Genomic DNA, 17,599 nt, shown 5'->3' with positions numbered 1-17,599 from the left:
AATGCAATGAGCTGAGTTCTGCCCAGTTACACCCATAACTGGCACTGGTGGAACCCCTGGGAATGCACGGGGCTGCATGGATATACCTGAAGGCAGAATTCAGCCCAGTGAGTCTTTGTTACTGGGAATATATACAATCAGAATAAGGTGTTGAGGGCCTGATTTTCATCAGTCTGAAGACTGAGAGGCATGTGTATTTGTGCATCACTTTACCCATGCATTACTTCAACTGTGCATGGATCAAAATATCCTTCTGGGTGCACAATTGCCAGATTTCCAAATGCAGTCACACGCATTTGTGTAAAAAGTAGGAGTGTAATTGTCCATACAAAGATGCATGTGGACATTAGGTCTCAGATCTATTAAAATCAAACCCTGGAAGTCAAAACACTTTTCATAGATCCAAATATTTTTCATTTGAGCTGATGATTCCTTTCCCTTTGTGAAACTGTTGTGTGATTACAGGCCAGTCGCAATTCTCTGGCTCCCCTTGCTGGATTTTGGCTTCATAATTTGCTACATTGTCTCAGAGTTGGGAAATGACTAATTTTCTGTGCCTATTTATCATCTCTGCCAGAATAAATGATCCAATAAAATCTGGCGGAAGACAAGATGAATGTGCAAAGGAACTTTGTAAATAGGCCAGTTCTCAAACTGACAACAAACGGTAAAGACATCCTGGATAGCTGACATTTATTTTGTCTCGTACTTCAAATTCACATGATGCTATCTAGCAGGTGAGGTATATTAAAACAGTGGTTCTCAACCTTTCCAGACTCCTGTACCCCTTTCAGGAGTCTGATTTGTCTTTCCTATGCCAAGTTTCACCTCACTTCAAAACTACTTGCTTATAAAATCAGACATAAAAATAAAAAGGTGTCACAGCACCCTATTACTTATAAATTGCTTACTCATTTTCTGTATGAAATTTTAGTTTGTACTGACATCGCTAGTGCTTTTTATGTAGCCTTTTGTAAAACTAGGTAAATATCTAGATGAGTTGATGTACCCCTCAGAAGACCTGTGTGTACACCCAGGGATACACATACCCCTGGTTGAGAACTACTGTATTAAATCAAACCTAATAACTAAGGGCCTGATCCAAAGTCTGCTGAAATCAGTGGAAAGATTTCCACTGATTTCAATGGATTTTGGACTCATCCCTAGATCCTTAATCTAAAGAGCTTGCAAACTAAATGAAATACCAATAGTGCAGATGACCGCCAGAGAGTGCCATGTGGGCACATCACTCCTTCACAAAACAGGTGTGCTGTCAAAAATATTTTAATTTGAACGTTACCATTTTGAAACAAAGGAAGCATTCTCGGGGTGTATTGTTCGCAAGCACACATCAGAATTCTGAGGCAAAGGGGTTCTATGCTGATAAGACAGAAACATCATACTAGGCACAACTGTCATATTAATTTATTGCTCCCTGGGTATTCCTGGCTTCACTATAGCAGGTATATATACCACTTTGATTATAACTATAAGCAATACATTCTTCACCAAGGTAGAAAGTGATAGATGCTCTGTTAGACTGAAATCTGGTATAATTTTACAGCCATAAATATATCTCTAGTCCAGTGTATGGTAAGAATAGTTGTTGGATACTTTTAATTGTTTCAGTGTAATTGGACCCTTCCTACATAGAAATCTTTTAAAACAATGATTCTTTTATAATTAACATTTGGGGGACTCTCCATTACCAATTTTTACATAGGGAAGTCCTTTTTCTTTCAATTGATATAAAGGTAGCAATGAAATTTTCCTTGCAGAGGAAGTTGTACAGGGGCTAATAAGTTGTGTGCGTCAGTGGCTGGGCACCTTAAAAAATGGACAAGAATACTGTCACTCTCTGCCCCTTCCTGGGAACACACCTTGTTCAACACTGGTGTCTCTGGTTGCTAGTACAGCCAGTCTCCCCCGCTAATCTTCCCCTCAGGACACCTGTCTGTGTATATTGTTTTTTGTTTCCCCCCGGACTGGGGCATGCCTTGGTCCCCGGGTTTTAAACACTGTGTAGTGTGCGGCAAGTCTATGCCCAGGAGTGACCCTCACATTTCCTGTCTGAAGCGTTTGGGGGAAAGCCACCAAAAAGAGCACTGCGAGATCTGCAGGGGATTCTGTCCAAGGACTCAGAAGGCCAGGGATCAGCGCCTCACATCCTTCTGATGGAGGCTGCTCTCTGTCCGCAATCGGACCCCAGATCAGCAGAGCTGACGCTAAGCACCTCATCCTTGGAGCGCAGTGCGCCAGCAACAGATGAGTCAGCCCTGAGGAAGGACTCCGCCAGAGACCCTCGGCACCATATGTGCTCCACTCATAGGGGGCTCCATGCATGTCAGTGGGCGGCACGGTTCCCAATCCCTGGTTCCCCATAAGAAGAGGAGACCTGAAAGGGGCCTTTCCCCTACACCCAGACCGACACACAAGGAGCCCGCTACCATGAGACCCATATCGGGTCACATGAGTTTGGCTCCACAGAGTAGGGTCTCAGAGTCCGGGCCCACAACACTCCCCTACCTGGGAGAGCTGCGACCTACAGTTGCCGTCTATGCTGTAGGCATTTGAGGTGGCCAAGGACCTCATCGCCCTCGTGGCACCGCCTTCCCCTCCAAGGTTGGACAAGTCTCCTACATGGATGCTGCCGAGACCAAATGAGACCCTCAGTGCCATCCAGGAGCAAGACTGCGATGCCACGCCAGTCACAGTCCCCTCAGCACCGGTCGCCAATGCCCTCCACCAGCGTTCACATAGGGGAGCTGCACCAGTCCGAGTTCCTGGCACCAGTCTCCTGCACTGATGGGCACCGCCCCTCCATGGTCTTCCTACACACAGAGTCCTCATAGTCAGAAGCGGAGTCTTACCGGTCTAGGAGAGCCAGGAGATCCAGGTTAGGCAGGCATAGACAGCAGCCTCATCCGGAAACGTGGCCTGTTCAGTGGCAGGCTCCTGCCCGGTGGCCATTCTGGACCCCCTGGGCATTCCGCCAGGGCCAGGGTCAGCATCAGAGGTCCTACTCCAGGTCTGCATCGGTGGCCTCAGCATCGTATGTACCTCTGGCATATTAGCAAGACCAAACAATTGCATTGGCCCCGACCACGCCAGCACCAACCACACTGGCCCAGGCACTGATTGTGTCAGCACCATCCGCACCAGCTGCGGCACCGATCACACCGGAAGAGCAGGTGCTGCGAGATCCCCTTGGCGCCCAGGGCAGGGAACAGCACCCGCTCCCGGATAGGGCCTCGTTCTCACCTGATGAGGTGGTGGCAGGAATGTCGATGGCTCCTACCCTGGAGGACAGCAAAGTGCCCAGCAACTACTGAGGAGGGTGGTGCAGAACCTGGGAATCCAGGTGGAGGTCATTGAGATTAGATCCCATGGTGGACATTCTCACCCTCTCTGGTCCCTCCTGTATTGCTCTGCCACTGATTGAAACTATTAATGATGCCACCAAAACATTGTGGCAGACCTCCACCTCCTTACAACAGCAAAGAGGAATGAACGAAAATACTTCATTCCCTCTAAGGGGTTCGAGCACCTCTATACTCATCGTCTGCCAGACTCCTTTGTGGTAGCCGCGGCAAACGAGTGGGAGTGCCAAGGCTACCAGGGGCCCTCCCCAAAAAACCGTGAGGCTAAAAAGCTGGACCTCTTCAGGAGGGGAAAAAAAACTACTCCACTGGAGGGCTCCATCTCCAAATATCCAACCATCAGGTCTTCCTTAGCAGATATAATTAAAACTCCTGCGGAGCTATGGCAAAACCTACAGAGTTGTTGCCAGAGGACTCCAGGGTAGAGTTTTCCTCCTTCGTAGAGGAGGGCAAGCTCGCTGCCCAAGCTTCATCACAAGCTGCCCTTGATGTGGTGGATGTGGCCACCCAGACTGTAGCCTTGGGGATAGCCATGGGAAGGAGTTCCTGACTACAGGTTTCAGATACAACAAACTATTCAGCGTGACGGGTTGGGTCACAAAGACCCTCTTGGGACTGCCAACTGATGTGCTGAGACTACCTCTGAGCCAGTTTTCCCTGGCAGCTTGGGCCTTCAGTACCTTGGATGATTGTGCCAGACACACTAGCCTGCTACAAACACAGACCCAGGTCTGTACTACGTCCCCCAAAAGCTGCAGGCTTAACTGAAAACAGCTTAAGAAGTGCTTCTGTCTCCAACACCCAAATATCCAGTTCCCACTGGGATCCAAACCCCAAATAAATCCGTTTAACTCTGTATAAAGCTTATACAGGGTAAATTCATTGTGACTGAGTAGGGAGGATTGACCTGGGGATGTTGCGGGGGAGTTTCTGGTACTGTCTGCATTGGTGATGGGATATCAGAGTGTGACCTCATTTGAGGGACGATACCTGAGCCCAGGAGGGGAATGGGGCCAGGTGACACCTTCTGCCCGGGAAACTGGACAAAGGCTGGAGGAGGAGCCATGGGGTGTGGCTGGGTGAGACTGCTGGGGGGTTTAGTTTGGAGCTGGTTGGGGAAATGGAGGGAGACCCAGAGCCAGGGTACAAGCTCCCTGCCCCCCCAATATGGACTTGACTGAGGGGGTCCTGTTGTCTGTACCTGCAAGCTCTGTTTTGGACTGTATACCTGTCATCTAATAAACCTTCTGTTTTACTGGCTGGCAGAGAGTCACGGTGAATCACAGGAAGTGGGGGGTGCAGGGCCTTGTCTCCCCCACACTTCCTGATAACTGGTGGCAGTGGTGGGATCTACTGAACCCCGTGCATGGCGCTTCCTGCAGTAAGTGACTGGGGAGCAGTGAAATGAAGGGGGATTGATGAGGACCAACACACAGGCCTTCAAGTCCACAGTAATGTGGGACCAGCGGGAAGATGTATAACCATCACCTTAAGAGGGACCTGGTCAAGCTGTGAAAGCGGAGGGGGCTGCGCACTGGGAAGCTCAAAGAACAGCTGATTGCCCAGCTGGATGAGGAAGATCACTTGGATGAACCGATCCCTGTCTCTGAGGGAAGCAGCCCCGCAGACGCAGGGCGGGCACTGGGGTCTGTCCCGGCAGGGAGGGCATCCCAAGACCCCTCCTACCTATGCCTAGGAGAGGGGCTGGAAGGAGCCCAGGGAACACCGAGGGCACCCTGACCCCTGCGGCCAGCAGGGGATCCTCCCAGCAGAGCTCCCCATCACTGGAGCTGAGGTGGCTGGAATGGGTGAGGGAGCTAAAACTGAAAGAGCTGGAGCTGAGGCAGCAGGAACTAAAGGAGGAGCGGGAAGAACGGGAAAAGCAGTGAAAGGATCGCGAAAAGTAGCATCAGCATGAACTGGAGCTGGCAAGGCTGAGGAGCAGAGAGCGCCCTGCTGCGATGAATGAGGGGGGACCTAGGACTGCATGGAGCTTTGATAAGTGCATCCTGTCCTAGCATAAGGAAGGGGAGGACCTAGATTAATTCCTGATTGCCTTTGAGTTGCACAGTGTTGACCCTGCAGACAGGCTCCGGTTCTCACCCCCTTACTGGGCCCCAAAGCCGTGGGGCTGTACAGCCGAATGGAAGGGGTGGAGGCAGGAAACTATGAACTGTTCAAAAAGGTCCTGCTACACGAGTTTGTGAAGACTCTCGAGGTGTACCGGAAAAAGTTCCTCAGTCTGCATAAAACCCCTAAGGTCACATATCTGGAACTGATCCTCCGAATGCAGGGATGTCCACAAGTGGGCAGATGGGGCCCAGACTAAGGAGGACATGGTTAACTTGATTTTACTGGAACAACTGTCTGAACATTGCTGAACTGACCTGAGGATGTGGTTGGGGGACAAAAAGCCAGAGGACCTGCAGCATGCAGGGCAGCTGGCCGATGAGTTCGTGGACCGTCCTTTTCAGGCGTGGCTGGTGTCAGTGTATCGGCCAGTTTGGGACAGTCTAGACAAGATTATCACTCTTCCTTGTCTGGTCCTCTACTCCCTGATATGGTGGCTCAACCCGCAGGAGATGTGTGCGAGTGTTCCCTTTGCCAGACCACAACCAACCCTCTTACTCGTGATGCATACATCCGCGTTGGTTGGGGTGCCCACATGGGAGACCTCAGGACTCAGGGCCTCTGGTCCCAAGCAGAGCTCTCACTTCACATCCATGTCAGAGAGCCGAGAGCAGTCTGTCTGACATTCCAAGTCCATTTGGAAAGGAAATGTGTATTGGTCATGATAGACAATACAACAGCAATGTTTATATAAACAGGTGGGGGTGGTGCATGCTCCTCTACCCTGTGCCAGGAAGCCCTCAGACTGTGGGATTTTTGCATAACTCACTCAATACACCTGGAGGCGTTGTACCTCCCCAGAGTACAGAACAAGTTGGCAGACTATCTCAGCAGGTATTTTCACGGCCACGATTAGTCCCTATGCCTGGATGTCACGATTACCATCTTCCAACAGTGGGGGTTTCCCCAGATAGACTTGTTCACCATGCAACACAACAGGAAGTGCCTACAATTCTGCTCCTTCCTGAATCACAGCCCAGGCTCCATCGCAGATGTGATCCTCCTTCCCTGGAAGGGACACCTTTTGTACGCGTTTCCTCCATACCTCTCATTCTCAAGGTGCTCCTCAAAGTTCGAAAGGACGAGGCCACAGTGATATTGATAGCTCGGGCCTGGCTCTGCCAGCACTGGTACACATCTCTCCTGAAAATGTCTGTGGACAACCCAATAACCTTACTATTCTTCCCAGACCTGATAACTCAGGATTACCGCCATCTCCAGCACCTGAACCTGAGTTGCTTCACCTCACGGTATGGAACCTCCATGGCTGAACTCAATGGAGCTCGCTTGTTTGGGTCCAGTCAGAGAAGTCCTCCTGGGCAGTAGAAAATTCTCCACTAGGGCTACCTACCTAGCCACATTGAAAATATTTACAATTTGGTCATCCCAGTATCTCGTCTCCAACGCGTTCGTCAATATCGATTATATTAGACTACCTCCTCTACCTCAAACAAAGGCTTTCCATATAGTCAATAAAGGAACAGCTCGCCACCATCTCTGCCTTCCATCCAGGTGTGGAGGGCTGTTGAGTCTCTGCCAACTCCGTGGTGAGTAGTTTCCTAAAAGGTCTAGACAGACTATATCCTCATGTACAACAGCAGATCCCTGCCTGGGACCTTAACTTGGTCCTTTCCAGGTTAATGGGCCCACCCTTTGAACCCTTAGTGACATGTTCTTTGCTGTACCTCTCATAAAAGGTGGCATTCCTGGTAGCGATAACGTTGGCCTGGAGTGTGTCAGAGCTCAAGGCCCTAACATCTGAGCCTCCTTACACCGTGTTCTTTAAGGACAAAGTCCAGCTCAGACCACATCCCACTTTTCTCCCTAAGGTTGTCTCCCAGTTCCATTTTAACCAGGATATCTTTCTTCCAGTTTTCTACCCTAAGCCGCATGCAAGCAGCAGGGTGCAAAAACTTCATTTGTTGGATGTTCGACGGGCATTAGCCTTCTATATCAAGTGCATGAAACAGTTTCAGAAGTCCATTCAGCTGTTTGTCACAGTAGCAGACAGAATTAAGAGGGTTCCAGTCTCCTCCCAAAGGATTTTGTCATAGATCACGTCCTGTATCTGGGCATGCTATGATCTGGCAAAGATACCAGCCCCTCTGCTTACAATGCAGACATCGTCAGCGGCGTTCCTTGCCCCTTATTCCAATACAAGATATCTGCAGAGCTGCAACTTGGTCATCTATACATACATTTACCTCGCATTATGCTATGGTAGGCCAAAAGCCTAATGGAGAAAAATTGGCTCAAGTAAATTGTACTCCATTTTGCTAGCTTTGAATTCCATTTTGCTAGCTTTGAATTAGTAAAAAGAAATTGTTCTGAGTTTATTCTTTGCTAATTATGCTAATAATTCTTCTTAGAAGAATAGAATTATGGCTGTAATTATTGCCTTATTTACTGTTTGGTGTGTGAGTGAAGAATGTATGGTATACTGATTAACTGAGAAGAGACAGCTGGGCCAGATGGTCAAGAGGGGAGTGGAGGAGTCGAGAGGCACCAACTTTATTATCAGAATTACCTGGATGGCAGATTGATGACCCTAAAGTAAAGGCATACACTCCAGGGGCAAGATAACTCCTCCCGGTAACAACTCAAAATAAGGCTGATTTAAGAACAACCTTGAATACCTCATGATTAACAGCTCCAGTGTGACACAGCAAAGTCCATAGGCTTGTATGGAAAATTATTACTATAAAAGAAGGGTGTATTGCCATGGGACTTTGGGTTCTTCCTGCATCAACATCAGAGCTTCGAATATGTTCGACAGAGACCCATCTCCCCTCCCTCGTGTGCAGTTTCAGCTGGCTACTGGAACTGACCGAGCATCACTAAAGACTAGTAACTATAAGATCCAGCTGCAGAACCTTTTGGGGGGTGGGTGTGTGAGAGAGAGAGAATGCATATGATGATTTTAATGCTTAAATTGTACTCTCAAACATGGCATATTGCCTTATCCCCTTAGATTCCATGTGCTTCTTGTAAGTATAACACTATTACCCTGCAGGCTAGAGACAACTCAGCTTTTGGGAGGGCGGTGGTTCAGTCAGTGAACCTTTGAGCTCCAACCCTGCCTCCGAAACCTAGGCTTGGTAATCACCTAATTGGAATTGACATGAGCAATCACTCGAAACAAAAAAAATGGTTACCTACCTTCTCATAACTGTTGTTGAAGTTGTGTTGCTCATGTCCATTACAATACCCACCCGCCTACTCCTCTGTCAGAGCAATACGGCAAGAAGGAACTGAAGGGGCGGCGGGGCAGCAGGGCCCTATATTCAGTGCAATTAAGGCACAACCTCAGGGAGCGCCTGGGCCAACCCCCCGGGTACTGCGAGGGGAAACGCCTTCCAGCTGCTGCGCACATGGCGTGCGCACACCTACTTCGAATGGAGATGAGCAACACCTCTCAAAGAACACCAATTATGAAAGGTAAGTAACAGTTTTTTTCTGTTACTTGGATCATTACATTTTTTTCTTCAAACCTGTTGTTTTCCAAGGTGAAAGGACTAGAGCCTCCTGCATGATTTGATGTTGCCATCTATTTAGTTTATTTGGCAGAGGAGAAAAAAGGAGGAGGGGTTTTTTTATGCTCCTGAAATCTGAGTCATTATGTCCATGAGTAGAGGTTACATAAACCTGATAGATTAGAACAAGATTTAGTTGCATAAACACCACTATTGGACTTCAATCTGTCACAGAGTCAACCCTGCAGATTATTGCAGACAGAGCCAACATGGAGCTCAGATTCCATCCTCCTGAACTACCTTTGGCAGGGTATGCGCTTGATGTATCACTATATTCCTTGCTCCGGTTTTTGTTCGAACCATCTGTACTATTTTATAGCTCTTATTTCTGCATCTCCTATCGAACATATAGTACCATTAGTCTGCCTTTGCAAATGTGAACTGCTACTCAGACATACTGGCTGAATAGCTTTTATTCTGTATTTCATCTGAGCAGGGGCCATGCCTCTAAATGTACTGTAGGCTAAATTATTTGGAAATATTCTAAGTCAAAGACGTAAACAGAACCCTGATTAGGGCTGCACACCATTATACTAAATAGTGCGTCAAGGCTGCAGTGCTTACACCACGTTAACTAGACCCATACTTCTTTTTTGGACCATTATCCCCCATTTTACAGATTAGAGCTGAGGCACAGAAAGACAGCCCAAAAATGCCAAGTGTCCACTTTCCAGGGGAAGAGTGAGGGCAACATTTTCTTCTCATTTACATTGGAGCAACCGCCTTGAATTCAGTGAAGTTGCATCAGTGTAGCTGAGAGGAGAATTTGACCCTGTGTTTTTGGAGCTGAAGAACATGGGTCCGGAGGCGTTTTTCCTTCCGGAGTGAAAAATATTTTTGGTACCCCACAAGTAGCCAAACAAAAAAGAAACTAGCAGAATGATTTGGCAACTGCCCTGATCACCTGTCCTTAAGGTCAGTCCTGTACCTAGGGCCTGATTGTTCAGAGTATTTAGCATATTTATAGCATGTGTGACAAAGTTCCGAGCCTGTAATTGTGGGTCCCCACACTTCCTGGTGGATTCAGGGGCCTCAAACTCACTAAGGTCCCAACGTGACCTTCCTTTCAGTGTAGTGGCCAGAGTCACAGCCTATTGAGTTACTTTCATCACAGGCCAGTATGGGAGATGGAAAGGGGAAACACCCCACAGTCTTTGTTGCTCTGTAGAGCTCAGTAGGCACAGTTCGCCCTCCTGAATGGGCCGAGTCTTGCTTCCCCTCTTAAGGGGATCTTCGTAGAGTATGGGGGGGGGAGGAGGCAACAGAACCTGGGCCTGCCCTCTACTCCAGGTTCCAGCCCAGGGACCCTAAGGGTAGCAGCTCTTGGTGGCTTTCCCTCCACCGCTAAATGCTGCTTTGATTCCCTGGGCCACTTCCCCCATGGTCCCCTCTTCCTAGCTTCACCCATACCTCAGGATACAGCAATGCTGCTTCCTCCTCCAGCTCCTTTCACCTGGGCTCTCCAGAGAGAGACTGGAAAGGAGAGCTTTTAAGCAGTGTGAGTGAGACCTTGATTGGTTCCTCCTGTCTCCATTAGCCTCATGACCTTAATTGGTTAATTGGCATCAGGTGTCTGATTGGCCTGGAGTAGCCTTTGTTTGGCTATCCAGGGAATAGGGACCTGCTCAACCTGCCTTCTACGCTTTTGAGGTCATCCTGCTGGCTGGTTGCCCCCCTGGCTGCTGCTGCCGCTGTGGGGAGGACTCCGCTGGTGTGACCCTCAGAGGGTAGTGCGAGGCCTCACTTGTTCCATCTGTTTTGGGGACTCCCCTGGCTGGGCTGCTGCTGCCCTTACTGCTGCGCTAGAGAGCCTGTCGCTGCTGGAGCTGAGGAGGGAGTTGAGGGGGCCTTGTTCTGTGGAGGGGGTGTGTTGTAACATCTTTGCTTCCATGGTGGTAGGTGCCTTTGCTGTAGGGAGCTGGGGGAGTGGCGTGGAGCCCTCCCCCTGGTCTGTTCGCTCCCCTACTGCCACCGCCATTGCCCCCTCCACCTACATTCTGGCTCTATTCTCCACTCCCCAGCCCAGCAGTTTGCTCTGCCTTTCTATCCAACCGAGACAGTAGCGGCAGCAAGCGGGCACTTGTTTCTTGGGCACCCGTGGGTGCATGTTTCCTTTCCCCTCCCTTGGCTTTGTCTTTCCTCCCTTGCGGCATTTGGCAGGTGGGCCCCCTTCCCCTCTGCCTCGCCCACTGTCCTGATCTTGCAGCTGTTTGCCCCCTTTCCCTTTGCTGCCTGCTCCGCCTGCCTCCCTTCTAGCCACCCCGTTTGCTCTGTTTTGCACTGTTCTGTTTTTTGGTCCTTGGTTAGTTTGTCTGCCCCGTCCTTGTCCCGTGGTGCAGGCATGCTTGCCAGCCCCATTCTCCTCCCATTTTGTTTGTTTGTTTGTTTTTGAACCCACCCTGTTTTTTGCTCCACACCTGTGGCATACTTGTTCTGACCCCTCCCCCCCCATTTCAATCCCTTGCTGTTTGCTCCCGTTCCTGGCAGAGGATTGTGCCCCCCTCACTGATCCAGTGGAGATGCGCGAGAGGGCCAGGGCCTTCTACGCTGGCCTTTTCTCCCCAGATCCAACCGATGCCGAAGCCTGGAGTGCTTTAGGACGGACTCCCGACCATCAGCATGGACGACGGGGAGCGGCTGGAGCTGCCTCTCTCTCTGGCAGAGTTCTTGGAAGCCCTCCGTCTCATGCCCACCAATAAATCTCCAGGCATGGACGGGCTGACCGTGGAGTTCTACTGTGTGCTCTGGGATGTCCTTGGCCCAGACCTTGCCACTGTCTGGGCCGAGTCTCTGGAGAGTGAGGTCCTCCCTCTGTTGTGCAGGCGAGCGGTGCTCGCCTTGCTACCAAAGAAGGGGGACCACTGTGATCTCCGGAATTGGCGTCCCATCTCGCTCTTCACAGCACGGACTATAAGGTTGTGGCGAAGGCCATCTCGCTGCAGCTGCAGTCCGTGCTGGTGGACATGGTCCATCCAGACCAGACCTACACCGTCCCGGGCCATACCATCTTCGACAATCTTTATCTGGTCAGGGATCTCTTGGTGCTTGGGTGTAGGGATGGTCTGTCATTCGCCCTCCTGTCCTTGGATCAGGAGAAGGCTTTCGACTGGATGGACCACGGGTATATCCTGGGCACTCTGCTGGCATTTGGCTTCGGGCCCTGGTTTGTGGGGTTTCTCCATGTGCTGTACGCCTCCGCGGAGTGTCTGGTCAGGCTCAACTGGACCCTGACAGCACCTGTCAGGTTCGGGCAAGGGGTGCGTCAAGGCTGCTCGCTGTCGGGTCAGCTGTACACTCTGGCCATTGAGCCCTTCCTTCGTCTCCTGCACAAGAGGTTGACGGGGTTGGTGAGCCGGAGGTGCGTCTGGTCCTGGCAGCGTATGCCAACGATGTGCTCCTTGTGATCCAGGACCCGGATGATCTGGTGCGGGTGGAGGCCTGTCAAACTATTTATTCGGCTACCTCCTCCGCCCAGGTCAATTGGGTCAAGAGCTCTGCCCTGGTGGTCGGGGCCGGGCGAGCTCCCTCCCACCTGTGCTTCAGGCCATGCGGTGGAGCGCAAGTCCACTGCTCTATCTTGGCATTTATCTTTCTGCCACGCATCTGTCTCTGCCGGAGAACTGGCATGGTTTAGAGGACAGGGTGATTAGGCGGTTGCTTGGCTGGACGGGACTGCTCCTGTACCTCTCCCTCTGGGGGAGAGCGCTGGTGCTTAGCCAACTGGCCCTGCCCATGTTCTGGCACCGACTCAACACCCTGTGCCTGCCCCCGGTGTTCCTGGCCAATCTCCAGAGGCTGGTCCTGGAGTTCTTTTGGCCGGGACTGCACTGGGTCTCTGCAGTTGTTTTCCATCTCCCCCTGGAGGAGGGAGGACAGGGCACGCAGGTCCATGTCTTCCACCTCCAGAGGCTTTATAGTGTGGGTGGCTCGGCATGGAGAATATTGGCGCATGCCTTCCTCCGCTGCCTGCAAGGGCTCCGATATGACTGGCAGCTCTTTTTTCTCCACTCGAGAGATCTTCCGCAAGACCTCTCCAAGCTGCCGGTTTTCTACCGGGACCTCCTCCGGGCCTGGAGGTTGGTTTCAGCAACCAGGTCCTTCGTGGTCACCGAGGGGCTAGATCTCCTCGCGGAGCCCCTACTACACAATCCCCATCTTTGTGTGCAGGTGGCGGAGTCCCCCTTGGTGTGCTGGAGGTTGGTCCTGGTAGGAGTCACCAAGATCGGAGACCTCCTGGCCTAGGACCTGGGGGGTTGGGTGGGTCCCCAGGTGCTCGGTCAGCACATGGGCCTCTTCACCCTTACAACTCCCTGGCGCATACTCCAGGAGGTGGAGGCAGCCCTGCTTCCTGCGGCTCAGTTTTTCCTCTAGTGGGTCCTGCGAGAGGGTGCGCCCTGCCCACCCCTCACTCCAGGCTCTCCAGATCTTTCCGTTGGCTCCCTGCCCCATGAGCCTTCCCGGCCTCCCCCTCCTTGTACCTCAAGCCAGCTGCGTACAATGCAGCCGGTTTGTTTCCAAACCGCACCAAGAGACCAGCTATACACACTCATGCTGCACACACTTTGCTACCCCACCCTTGTGTCCTGCCCTGATACCAAGTGGCGGGACCTTTTACCAGCCCTGGGGGGTAGGGAACCCCGGTGGGCCAGTTTATATTTCATCTTAATCCCACAGCCCGCTGGGGCTATCAGCTGGTGGCTCCTCCATGGAGCCATGAGCATAGGTGTGTACTTGGCGCAGTTCACCTCTGTCCCTGAAGCCTATCCCTTTTGAGGGAGACCCTGATGCACGCATATCTTCAGTGTGCCAGGCTGCAGCCCCTTTTCCAGCTCCTCCAGAACCTCTTATTGATGTTCTGGCTGCACTTTTCCCCGTACTTGTTTGTTTATGCACACCCGCTTCAAAGACCCACAAAGTCGCAGGACCACCTCGTCAACCTCCTCCTAGCCATGGCCAAGGTGGCCATTCGTAACACCAGGGAGAGGAGGTTGGCAGAGGGGGTGGGTCTGCGACTGTGGGGCTGTTTTTCGCTCCTTTATCCATTCACGCATCTGGGCAGAGTTCCACTGCGCAGCGGCCGCAGGCTCTCTCACTGTCTTTGAGGAGCAGTGGGCACTGTCTGGGGTTCTCTGCTCGGTGTCCCCTTCAGGTTCCCTAGTTTTGACCCTCACACCTTTCCCGTTATTGCATTTGTTGTCCCCCAAACTCAGTTGGGTTCCGGGTTTAATAGCCCCTCCCTAGGCTGGGGGAGGGGCTTTTAGGAGTGGGCGAGCTAGCTAGCGCTCGCCCATGTCCCGATGCTCAAAAGGACCACTCTCTTGTATCCTTCTGGTCTGACTCTGTCACACGTTATATGTTCAGAGCATAATTCCAATTGACTTCAGTTGCACCTGTGAGTGTTCAGTGCTTCTGCAACTCATGTCCCAGTGTATCGAGCTGGGCATGCAGAAAACCTGTGAAAGTTTTGGTTTAAATGGCTTCCCCAGCATTACACAGGAACTTTGTGGAAGAGGCCAGAATATAATATGATGCTCCAGAATGGCAGTCAGCTTCTTCAGTCAGGAGACTATCCTTATTTCTTTCTGCAGTCCCCTGGCACATTTGCCTCACACCTTCCGACATCTGCACCAAACAAGTCAGGGTCCTATAGACAATAGCGTCACATACTACAGAACTCTGATTCCCATCCAAACTGTTGAGTAAATAAGGTGGGGGTATTGTGAAAAAAACAGTATGTGCTCATGTAACAAAAGACTATATAATAGTACATTGGGACACAGGCGCTGAATTAAGGTTGCACAGGCATGTCTTTATTTTTATACTTGATTTGGCAACCTTATTTTTATATTTTAGTTGGGGTAGGATTTTTTTATGTAATTTCCTCAGATTTTTTTTGTTTTTATAAGATGAACTGAAATTCCATGCATGTTGGAACCAAATTAACCTCCAGCTCAGGTCATAAAGAGGGTTCAAACCTTTAGCTCCACAGGACAGACTTCCATCACTTGAGATAGCTGCCTACTATTGCAACCAATTCCTGAGTGGCTCTCTGTGTGGAGCAGCCACTACAGGGGAGGATGAGACCTATATATGCTTTGCCTGTGGATTTCACAGCTAATTGCTAGACAGCAGAGGAATGCTGAGACTCAAGAATCCTGGTTTGAAGTCTAGGTTCTGGAATGGAGTGTTCTCTAGTTATTATAGACCTTTCTGCTTCTGTTCCTCTAGCTTGCCCCGTTCCACTCTGCTCTTATGCCCACCCACTCCTGTCCTGTTACCTTCAAGTACTATCCACTGCCCCCAGCTCCTGTACCTGTTACCATCCGCTCCTGTTGCTGCCAGCATATCTCTGTCCCCCACCTACTTCTTGTCCCTCTGCATTTAAGTCCGGCTGCATCCTCCTCCTCCTCCATGCGGCTTAGGTACCAGCAGGGGGAGCACTGAGAGCACAGGAGAGTCTCCCCAGTCAGTTCTGGTGCCCGACACTAGAGCAGCACATGAAAAATGCAGGGGAAGCTCTCTTCAAGGGCTGTATCTCCAGAACAGAGCAGTCAGGGACTTGTATTGGGATTCATAGATTCCAAGGCCAGAAGGGACCATTGTGATCATCTTGTCGGACCTCCTGTATAACTCAGGCTGTAGGACTTCCCTGAATTAATTCCTGCTTGTACTAGAGCAGATCTTTTAGAAAAACATCCGGTCTTGTTTTTAAAATTGATGGTGTTGGAGAATCCACCAAGACCCTTCGTAAATTGTTTCAATGATTAATTACTCAATTTAAATTTGCAGCTTTTTGCTGAGCTTCATCTTTCAGCCATTGGACTTCATTCTACTTTTGTCTGCTAGACTGAAAAGCCCATTATCCAATATGTTTCCCACATAAGTAATTATAAACTGTGATCAAATCACCCCTTACCCTGCTCTTTGTTAAGCTAACTAGATAGACTCAAGGAGCTCAATCAATATAAGCCACATTTTCTAATTTTTTTAATCATTCTCAGGGGTCTTCTCTGAACCTGCTCCAATTTGTCAACATCCATCTTGAATTGTTAACACCAGAACTGGACATGGTATTCCAGCAGTGATTGCAGAAGTGTTAAGTACAGAGGTAATTATCTCTCTACCCCTACTTGAAATTCACTTTTTTATATATCCCAGGATCATATTAGCTCATTTGCCCACAATGTTGCACTGGGAGCTCATGTTCTGCTGATTGTCCCCAAGACTTTATCAGAGGCCCTACTTCCCAGATTAGAGTCCCTCATTCTATAAATATGGCCTACACTCTGTCCCTAGATGTATAACTTTAGATTTGGCCACATTATACATATTGCTTGCTTGCATTCAGTTTACCAGGCAATCCTGATCTCTCTGTATTAGTGACCTGTTTTCATGATTTTACCACTCCACCAGTCTTTGTCATCTGCAGATGTGATCAGCAATGATTTTAGGTTTTCTTCCAAGTCACTAATAAAAATGTTAACTAGCATAAGGCCAAGAACTGATCCCTGCAGATCCCCCCTAGAAACACACCTGTTCAATGATGATTCCCTATCAGTTAGCTAGTTCTAAATCCATTTAATGTGTGGCACGTTAATTTTGCATCATTCCAGATTTTTAATCAGTGTCCTGAAGCATGAAATGCATGGAAGGAACATGTGTAAGCTAATTAGTACATAGGAGCTGTGTGGGAATAGAGCATGCTCAATGCATATGGAATCTTTGGAAAATAATGTTCTGAGTCTTTATAACAAACTGATTTTTCAGAAGCTATAATATTGCCAAGTTTGGGTGGAATTTCACAGGAACAGCATTTCTGACAACCAGGTAACCCTCCCTCCCAGCCACATTTCATATCCCTGCTCCAAAACAGAGATCATTCAAATTATTTTAACATGGGCAAAACGATGTGTTTTCCCCTAACCTTGTTCTAGAAAATGGCTGAATTGTGTTTCCTGAAACTTAACAACAATAATATAAGGAGCCTGAAGTACACACATGACAAATTTCAGCCTGAACCGTTAAAATTTGGCAAAGCTATAAGTAATTAAAAACAGGGCCTTACCATGAAAAGTGTTAGGCAACCTTAACTAGCGTCATTGCTATGAGTGCTACCTTTGAGCCAAATTTAGTTATTGGTCACATAAACAGAGCTCTTATTGACTTCAGGGGAGTCTTGTTTACACATACATGGGCAGAATCTGGCCATATGCTGTTGAAAGAGAAAAATGAAGACATGCATGTAGACACGGGAGTTTGATTTCAGCCAGCCATGTCCAGTGTACTCACAAAGCACTTATTACTTTCCACCTCCCTATCTCATCGCTTGTGACAGCACCATCACTGCACAACCTTTTCTTTATGCCTCTCTCTTCTGGCAGTTAGGGCCTAATGCTTCTGCTGAAGCTGGGGGAGTTTTGCCATTTGTGTCACTGAGATCAGAAGCAGGTCCCTGGAGTCACGGTCTTTCCAACACACTCTCTGTGAATGTGATGGGGAACTGTCAAGGTTCCTCCCCCACTCTGAACTCTAGGGTACAGATGTGGGGACCTGCAT

The 17,599-nt window shown here is 49.6% G+C and overlaps 1 protein-coding gene across 2 annotated transcripts in view; it reads left to right on the top strand.

The window, feature by feature from the left end:
- The window catches only part of GPRIN2 (G protein regulated inducer of neurite outgrowth 2), a 73,538-nt gene that overhangs the window by 16,592 nt on the left and 39,347 nt on the right, over positions 1-17,599 (top strand). Inside the window, exons 1-2 of one of the 2 annotated variants that reach the window (XM_084635464.1) lie at positions 8,838-8,948; positions 16,045-16,151. The exons of the other annotated variant lie outside the window; for it this stretch is intronic. The gene's annotated coding sequence lies outside the window, so the exon portion shown is untranslated. Of the gene's footprint in view, positions 1-8,837; positions 8,949-16,044; positions 16,152-17,599 lie in introns of those variants that run through there. 2 annotated transcript variants of the gene reach the window in all.

This window comes from Lepidochelys olivacea, assembly GCF_965140295.1.
Source record: "Lepidochelys olivacea isolate rLepOli2 genome assembly, chromosome: 7".
Lineage (NCBI taxonomy): Eukaryota > Metazoa > Chordata > Testudines > Cheloniidae > Lepidochelys > Lepidochelys olivacea.
The sequence above is the reverse complement of the archived record's forward strand: the minus strand, read 5'-3'. Positions and strand labels throughout refer to the sequence as shown.